The sequence below is a fragment of the Chlorocebus sabaeus genome, chromosome 9 (assembly GCF_047675955.1).
Source record: "Chlorocebus sabaeus isolate Y175 chromosome 9, mChlSab1.0.hap1, whole genome shotgun sequence".
NCBI lineage: Eukaryota > Metazoa > Chordata > Mammalia > Primates > Cercopithecidae > Chlorocebus > Chlorocebus sabaeus.
In genome coordinates this window covers 94,507,433-94,517,631 of record NC_132912.1, presented here as the reverse complement: position 1 = coordinate 94,517,631, position 10,199 = coordinate 94,507,433, and positions in this window count along the sequence as shown.

The following is a 10,199-nucleotide window of genomic DNA, read 5'->3' as shown; positions in this document are numbered from 1 at the left end:
GCAGTAACAGCCTGCAATAAAGATGGGGTTATCCAGGAAGGACCCATGGAGCACCCTGATGTCTAACAATGTGAGATTCCTTGACATTTGTGAAAGACTTACAATGTTTTTGATAATTTTATACTAGCAGAAACACTGCCAGCCTGGACTGAAAGGGACAGAGACAAGACAAAATAAGGAGGAATGACTTTTGAGGGCAGAGCCATGGATGCAGAGGTCAGAGAGAAAGGAGTTCCTGCCACAGAGGGCCCAGAGGACATAGCATCAAGCCACAAAGGATTACTCTCAGGCTTTGAAACCCAAGGGAATTTACACTGCTGGGTTGTGAACTTGCTATAGACAAGTAAGTCCTTCGTTTCTTCCAATTTTTTTAGTTTAGGAATGGGAATATCTGGCCTATGCCTGTTCTATCAGTGTATTCTGGAAGCAGGGAACTTGTTTTCTAGTTTCACAAATCTGTGGATGGAGAATAATTTTGCCCTGAGATGGACCATACCCAGAGTTTCACCCATACTTGGTTAAGATTATATAGGTAATGATATTTGAAACTTTACTGGGTGGATGTTTAGTGGAGATTTTGAATTTAGAGTTAATCCTGGAATGGGTTAAGACTTTTGAGGATATGGCGATGGGGTGAATGTATTTTGTGCATGGGATGGGTGTGAGTTTTGGGGAAGCAGAGGGCAAACTTTACTGGGTTGAATAGTGTCCCTCCCAAATTCATATCCACCTGGCACCTCAGAATGGGACCTTATTTGGAAATCGGATCTTTGCAAATGTAATTAAGATGTATATTAAGATGAAGTCATATCAGATTAGGGTGGGCGCTAAATGTAATCGCTGCATTTATGATTACATTAAAGGAAAAGGAGAGGGCACACAGGGAGAAACTCATGTGAGGATTGCTGGCAACCGCTAGAAGCTAGAATAGGAAAGGAAGAATTCTGCCATAAAGTGTTTCAGACAGAGCATGGCCCTGCTGACACCTTGATTTTGAACTTTTCTTTTCTTTCTTTTCTTTTCTTTTCTTTTTTTTTTTTTTGAGAGACGGAGGTTTCGCTTTTGTTGCCCAGGCTGGAGTGCAATGGTGTGATCTTGGCTCACCGCAACCTCCGCCTCCCGGGTTCAAGCGATTCTTCTGCCTCAGTCTCCCTAGTACCTGGGATTACAGGCATGCACCACCACGGCCGGCTAATTTTGTATTTTTAGTAGAGACTGGGTGTCTCCATGTTGGTCAGGCTGCTTTCAAACTCCCGACCTCAGGTAATCTGCCCGCCTTGGCCTCCCAAAGTGATGGGATTACAGGCGTGAGACACCGCACCTGGCCGATTTTGAACTTTTCATTGCCATAAATGTGAGAGAATAAATTTCTGTTGTTATAAACCACCAGATTTATGGCACTTTATTACAGCAGCCTTGGGAAGCTAATAACACAGTTAGTTGTAGGATACACTTGTCAAACATAGGAACCCATAAGATTGAAAGCTCATCAAAAGCTCACAAGAGAACAACAGTCTAGGCAGGTGAATTAAATGAACAAGTATTAAGGGAATTAGAGAGATTTCTAAGTGACTTCTATTCATGTATGATGTTGTAGGAGTTTGGAAATAACACAACTGCACAACTGATTTAGTGAGGAAGCTTTGGTTTGGCATTTAACTTTCTACCTAATGGGAACTGATTACATGTCTATTTATTTTTTCATCATTTGTATTCCTTTAAGTTTTCTTGATAAATGAGGATGATATCTTTTCTTTTCAATGGCTAGGGTACTTTTAGCTATTTTATGTTCATGGCACAAATTCTAGCATGTTTTGTTATTGCTAAAGCTGATATTATTCTCAAAATACATTCTCATGATATTTTGTAAAAACTTTTATATTTATTTATTTTCACAAAATGTTGCTATAAACTTGAAAAATAGAGGTGAGCAGAAGGGAAATATATAGCAACAAAGGTTAAGATACACGAACATACATTAACGTTTGTGTCACAGCATGATGCTTCAGGAAGAAGCGGTGGAGATACAGTTAAAGAAGAGATGGAGACTAGTATGCAGGTCATTTATTAGGGAGTGGTCTTGGGATCAGCACTTGTGGAAGGGAAGGAAAGAAAGCAGAACTGGGTAGAGGGAGAAGTTGAAGTGTAATCAATCAATCAACCTGATGACAAGCTCTGGATCTGGGATGGCCCTTCAAAATTGTCCCCAGTTCAAGCAAGAACAGGCACCTCTCAATCATTGTATATGAGCTACTCTTGGAAGGAGGTATCATCTTGGACCTCCAGTTTTCTTTTGCCATAGCAATCCCCAAAGAGGACTGAGAGTTGAGGACTGCCTTCCTGCAGCACTTTAGCAGCTGGGGGAACAAACCTTCCATTCCTGGGGAAGAAATCTAGGTGGCATATTGTAGCATCTATCACATGTAGATACAGAAAATTGAGTCAATCATTGTTTCTGCAATATTCCCTTTCTTTTCTTTTTTTCCCATTCAATTGACTCCCAGACCCATTCTTCTTCCCTGACATGTTTGGTATATATCCTTGGATATGTGTGTGTCTTTGAAAAATACATAATACTATTTCGTGTATTTATGTGTTTAAATTTATATCAGTGGTATTGTGTGAGTTTTTTCCCCCATTTTCTTTCAAAATTACATCAATTATATTGTACTACTGCTATCTATAATTCTGGTCATTGCTTTTTTTGATCAACACTATGTTCTTGAGGTTTATCCATCTCATTGTACATTCATCTAGTACATTGCTTCCAGATGCTTCATTTTTATTTACCTATCTTTTTGTTTTGTTTTGTTTCTGTTTTTTTCCTAGGCTCTGGGGTGTTTTTATATTTACCTATCTTTTTAAGTGATGAATACCAAAGTTAACCCCAACTACCATAACCAATGTTTGTACATGTTCCCTCTAGGTGAAAAGCTTTTAAAAACTGGTATTTCTGGTTTAAAGTGTATTAATGTATTAAGTGAACTGCTATAACTCCTGAAATATCAGTGGCCTAACATAATAACAATTTCCCACTCACATGAAGTCCAACTGTCAGCAGGGGCTGGGGTACGCTCCATGCAGTGATTCAGGAACCTAGGCTGGTGGAAGCTCTGCCATCTTTTGCTGTGGTTTTAAGTGTCACTATCCAGCCAACTGTGAGGAAAGAAAGTGAAGCATTGATTGGGGGATTTTTACAAGCCAAGCCTGAGAGTGGTGTATAATCATCACTCTTTCCACATTCCACAGGCCGAAAGCCATATAATTGCACCTCACCAAAAGGGAGTCTGGGAAATATGGTCTAGCTGAGTGTCTAGGAGAAAAAAAAAAAATAGGTTTGCTGAATGTCTGGCCAATTTCTGCCATAGTTCACTCTTCTAGTAAATGGCATCTGTTTCACTCTTCTTCCCACCCATAAGATACACCCTATCTTAAGAGAGATTGCTCAAAGTATCATTCAATCAGTGCATCCAATTCAAGTTCTAGGATTTCCTAGTGGCACACGGTTCTTTCAATCATAGAAGTGGTTTCTTGTGGTCAAGCCACCCATGAACTAAAGAGATAAATTATTTGCACCTATTCTCATTCCTACTCCCACATACCTAATACATTCATTAGGGACAGGGCTAAATGGCTACAATTAAGAATTTTTAACTTGAAAATAAAAATAATGGGAGACACATAGTACTCACTGGTTCATTACAATGATAAAATCCTCTGAGGCATGCATTGTGAATTCCTCTTACCTGGGGTATGGGGTAATTTGTAATTAGAGCTGTGTTCTACTCCCTTTGAGGCATTCCCTTGTCCACTCTTTTTCATGGTTCTTGGGTTTTTCCTGTTGGATGTTCTTCGTTGTCTATTTTTCACGGCCATACCTGAAGAGATTGTTGAAGAATATGTCCTTGGAGACTGCACAGCTTTCTCAGCCTGCTTTCAGCTGTGCAAATTTCAGAACCTTATTTTTTTGCTTTGTTTTGTTTTTTGAGTTTCCCGCTGTTGCCCAGGCTGGAGTGCAGTGGCGTGATCTCGGCTCACTGCAACTTCCGCCTCCGGGGCTCAACCGGATTTTGTACCTCAGCCTCCTAAGTAGCTGGGTTTAAAGGCATGTGCCACCACGCCCAGCTAATTTTTGTGTTTTTAGTAGAGATGGGGTTTTGCTATGTTGGCCAGGCTGGTCTCAAACTCCTGGCCTCAAGTGATCCACCCGCCTCGGCCTCCCAAAGTGCTGGGATTACAGACGTGAGCCACCATGCCTGGCCTGTGTTTTTTGTTGTTGTTGTTCTTGTTTGTTTTTTGTGACAGGGTCTCACTATGTTGACCAGGTTGGTCTTGAACTCTTGGCCTCAAGCAATCCTTCTACCTCAGCCTCCCAAAGTGCTAGGATTAGATGAAGTTTATTTTAAGACTAGAATAGTCAAAAAATTTATTTTTAGTCCAGATTCTGTTGTTGACTCCATTTGTTAGTTTTTGTTTTTGGCAAAATAATTCCTTCAAAAACTTAATAGAGTTCTGATCAATTTGCTTCTAGTCAATTCCATATGTCTTAACCACGCCTAAATTATTTAATAAATGTAATTCTAAAACCTGATTCATTTTTGCTTTCTTGCCACCATGCCTTTCTCAGTGGCAGCTTCTGATCATTGCATTACATTTAATCACGTGCTTATATGGTTTCCTTATCCATTACTTTATAAAAGGACATGTATGTTTTCTCCAACTCTTAGTTGCCACAAACAACTGCAATGAATATCTTGTGTATGTCTTCTCATATATCTCTACAACTGTTCTTTGGGGAAAAAACTCATTAGAGGAAGTGCTACATCATAACATTTACACTTATTTAATATTATTAAATACTGCCATACTGTTCTCCAAAATGTCAGCACCATTCTATCCAACTATAAACAGTTTTCTAGCATCCCCACCTGCACTTAGTATTATTTAATAACATAGTAAGTGTAAGATGGTCTCTTATTGTCTTAAATCACTGTGTGAATATGTCAGTCTTCCCCTGACTAATCGATAAAAGCAATTCTAGTTAAAATTTTAGAATTTTTGAGGAAATCAAACTTTTTCTAATATTTATATGGAATAATTAAGGAGTAAAAATTAAGAAAGTTAATTTTATAAAAAAGGGCGGAGAAAGGAGCCTAATCTACAAGATATGAAAGTATATTATGGAGTTATAGTAATAAAAACTTATGTTTTTGTCAGGGGAACAGGAAACTAGACCATTGGAACATAATTTACTTATTTATTTTTTTGAGACAGAGTCTTACTCTGTGGCTCAGGCTTGAGTGCAGTGATGGGAACTTGGCTTACTGCAGCCTCAACCTCCTAGGCTCAAGTGGTCTCCCACTTCAGCCTCCCAAGTAGCTGGGACTACAGGCACGTGCCCCTATGCCTGTCTTAATTTTTTGTGGAGATGAGGTCTCACTGTGTTGCCCAGGCTGGTCTCGAACTGCTTAGCTCAAGCTATCCTCCTGCCTTGTTCTCCCAAAGTGGTGGGATTACAGGCATGAGCCACTGCGCCCAATCCTGGAACAGAATTTAAAACTCAAATAGACCCATGGGTGTATGAAATTTTGTAAATAATAATAATAATAATGCAGAAGATAATATTACTTGTTTACAATCTTCCTTCCCTGGCCCCTGCCATAGTTTCATTATGGACAAGTTTCCTGGACCTAGATGTTTATCTCTCTCTCCCCACTCACTCTATACAAAAATCAACTCAAATGGATCAAAGACTGTATGGCAGGTACACCTGGCAGCAATAACTTAACCATACCTTGAGAATGACCCTATGGTTTAAGAATGTATGTTCAGACTTCTGAACTAAGGAACCTGGGAACAACCAACCCACAGATTCATTCCTTATCTGCGAAGAACATCTGAACCCTCTGGGATATCCTGTGGAATTCAGGTAGCAAAGGGGACCAAGGTACTTTGTTTTGGGTTAAATGAAGGTTGCCAGGTGGAGGTTGCTAGGGGAAGGGTGCTACGTGAAAATGCTATATAAACTGCTTGTTTTTTGTTTTTTTTTTTTTGAGACGGAGTCTTGGTCAGTCACCCAGGCTGGAGTGCAGTGGCGCTATCTCTGCTCACTGCAAGCTCCACCTGCCGGGTTCATGCCATTCTCCTGCCTGAGCCTCCCGAGTAGCTGGGACTACCTGGCTAAATTTTTTTGTATTTTTAGTAGAAATGGGGTTTCACCGCATTAGCCAGGATGGTCTCGATCTCCTGACCTTGTGATCCGCCCGTCTCAGCCTCCCAAAGAGTAGGGATTACAGGCGTGAGCCACCGCGCCCGACCAACTGCATGCTTTTTATAAGCAGTTGTGGTTCTCCTGCCCAGTCCGTTGCCACCAGAATGCCCTGCATATAAGGCTTCTGGATAAGCCCTATGTCTTGGTCACTGGCTCTGGGCCTCTTCTTCAGCCTTTATTGACTGAAGTCAATAAGGGTCTGGCATGACAAAGACCTAAATGTGAGACCAAAACTATAAAACCAGCTAGATAAGAGGAAAAAGTTCTAATGTTCTATAGTACTGTAGGATGACTATAGTTAACAATAATGTATTACATAGTTTCAAATATCTAGAAGAAGGATCTTGAATGTTCCCACCACAAAGAAATGATAAATGTTTGAAATGATGGATATGCTAATTACCCTGATCTGATCACTATACTTTGTATGTATCAAAACATCACTTGGGCCCAGGAGTTCGAGACCAGCCTGGACAACACGGTGAAAACCCTATTTCTGTTAAAACTGCAAAAATTAGCCAGGTGTGGTGGCATGTGCATGTAGTCCCAGCTACTCCAGAGGCTGAGGTAGGAGGATGGCTTGAGCCTGGGAGACAGAGGTTACAGTGGGCCAAGATCATGCCACTGCACTCCAGCCTGGGGGATAGAGCCAGACCTTGTCTCAAAAACAAACAAACAATCACTATGTACCCCATAAATATGTATAATGATTATGTATCAATTACAATACATAAAAGATAAAGCTTTTGATGGGATACAGAAAAGAAATTGAATTGAGAACTAGGGATTTGAGATAAAGGAAAAAGCTAATAATTACATTAAAAAATTTAAAAAGTGGGGTTTAACGTGGATAAATGATGATAGCTTGCTAAGAAATTAATATTATCAACTCAATTCTGTACATCTGAGGTTAAAAAAAAGCCTCTGCTAGTAATTCACTGAGATATACCACTTTTGGAAAGAATTCTACTTTTATTTTATAGTTTGATTAAGTTGTCTATACCAACATAAAATAAATTTAACATTTTTGCTTCAATCTTGAATAAAATTTGTTTTCAATGTGTTTTATTAATTGTATATTTTGTTTTTTATTTTGCATATTTATTTTTCTCATTCATTTCTTGATAATATCCAATGACATATTCTCTTGTTAATTTAAATTCATGTTTTCCCATAGGGCACACTAATTACTATACAGTTTGGATTTAAAGTCCAGAGTATACCTGATGAAAAAAACGAGAAACCTCTTATTTAGCAGCCTAACTTCCTGAACATAATCAATAGCTTCATTGAAAGGGAAGATCTAAAACTCTGTGGTTAGGACTTCTACTTTTAGCCAGGCAGAGTAATGCACCCTTACCGCAGAAAAATGCACCCTTTAAGAAAAAGTATAAAAATTGGATTAAAAAAAAACAAAAGCTCTTTATGGATATTGGAAAGGTGGTAAGGAAACGTAGAACTTGAGAGGTCGAGATTCTAGAGAGATGAGAACCATGGAGAGCTGAAAGGACATTCTGCAGCAATGTTTTCCCATGAGGACTTTCACAATTCTGGGCTGAAGGAATGTAGCTGAAAACCCAGTAAAGGGCCTGGGGAAAGGGCTTTTGCTGGAAGGCAGAGTAGCCATCAGAGCATTTGTCAATCCTGTGGGTGTGAAGAAATGCATATTGTAGACTGGAGGGACAGAAAGCTAGGCTCAGCAATTGACGTTTTTTTTGTTTTTTTTGTTTTTTTGACACAGGGTTTCCCTGTTGCCCAGGTTGGAGTGCACTGACACAATCACAGCTCACTGCAGCCTCAATCTCTGGACTCAAGCGATCCTCCCAATTCAGCCTCCTGAGTAGCTGGTACTACAGGCACATGTCACCATGCCTGAATAATTGTTTTATTATCATTATTATGTTTTGTAGAGGTGGGGTCTCCTTACGTTGCCCAGGCTGGTCTCAAACTCCTGAGTTCGAGAAATCGTCATACTTTGTGCTGGGATTACAGGATTGAGCCACCATGCCCAGCCAGGTGGCTTTGTTTTGTTTGTTTTTGTTTTTTGTTTTCCATTTTGCTGAATTCTGAAGCTATAAAATTCAGGAACCTAAGAAACCAGGCAAAGCAGAGTGGAGTTTCTGGCTGTTTCACACTGCTGAGGAGTCAAGGATTAGAATTCAGAACATGACATGGAGGCTGGAACCTGGAGAAGTCCCAGGCTTTTAGTTGGAACTTAAGCAGCTGTACTCTAGAGTGGTAGTAATACAAAGGTAGAAAGAGGCTGTGTGCAGTGGCTTACACCTGTAATTCCAGCAATTTGGGAGGCTGAGGTGCTTGAGGCCAGGAGTTCGAGACCAGTCTGGGCAATGAAGTGAGTCCCTGTCTCTACAAAGTATGTATTAAAAAAACTTAGCTGGACATGGTGGCATGCACCTGTAGTCCTAGCCACTTGGGAACCTGAGATGGGAGAATTGCTTGAGCTCAGGAGTCTGAGCCTTCAGTGAGCTAGGATTGTGCCACTGCACTCCAGCCTGGGCAACAGAGTGTCTCTAAAATAAATAAATAAATGAAAAATAAAAATAAAAAAAGACGTGGAAAAAGCCTTAGTAAAACTGCAGCCTAACTTTGAGTTAGCTCAGTCCCTGATTGAACAGAAGTGGCCGGTTCTAACTCTACCTACCTAGCAGAGGAAAGGGTGAGCCCTCTCTGGAGATTCCTTCATCATCCAGAACTTCCGTAATTTTTCAAGAGAGTATCTGACTGTCAATCAAAAAGTATCAGGCATACCAAGAAATAGGACAAAATGACAGAGAAAGAGAGAGACAGAGAGAGAACAAGAGAGAGGGGAAGAGAAATAAGACAGGTGATCCAGAATTATAGCTGTCAACAAATATTTTAATATAACTATAATAAATGTATTCAAGAAAATAGAGAAAAATACGGAGAAAATAGATTAAGAAAAAAAAAAAAGAATTTCACTAGAGACAAATGGGACATAATGAATAGGTCTGACATACATGTAACTGGAGTGCCAGCAGACTAGGAAAAACTGGGAAAGCAAATGTTCTAAGATGGAAAAAGAAAGTGCAAAAAAAAATGAAGAGTAATGAAAGAGCTAAATATATGGGTATATATGAATGGATTTTGACTGTATAAAGCAACAACAGTAATGCTGTTTAAAATTTAAAACATACAGAATTTCGCCAGGTCTGGTGGCTTATGCTTGTAATCCCAGCACTTTGGGAGGCTGAGGTGAGATGATCTCTCAAGGCCAATTCAAAACCAGCTCGGGCAACATAGTGAGACCCATCTCTACAAAAATTAATTGGGCGTGGTGGTGTGTGCCTGTAGTTCTAGCTACTCAGGAGGCTGAGATGGAAGGATCACTTGAGCCCAGGAGTTTGAGACTGCAGTGATTCATGATCATGCCACTGCATTCCAGCAGCCTGGGCAACAGAGCAAGACACTGTTTCAAAAAAACAAAAACAAAAGGAAAAATTTTTAAAAATGTAAAATATATAAAATTGAATATACAGTAACAGCAAAACAAAATGTTTTGGTTAATGGAGTTAACCAAAGAAGAAATGGTTAATGGAGTTAAAGTGTTCTAAAGTACTAGTGTTTTCAGGGAAGTGGTAAAACAAAACAAAACAAAAAAAAACATTTTAGGCTGTGTTATGGTTACATTGTGTCCTCCCCAAAAGGTATGTTGAAGTCCTAACCCCAGTACTTCAGAATGTGACCTTATTTGGAAACAGGGTCATTTCCAATGTAATTAAAATAGAGATGAGGGCATACTGGAGTAGAATGACACCATAGAGTAGAAAATAGCCATGTGAGGGTAAGAGACACAGAGAGAATACCATGGGAAGATGGAGGCAGGGATTAGATTGGAGTGGTACACCTACAAGTCAAGTATATTAGTCAGGGTTCTCTAGTGGGACAG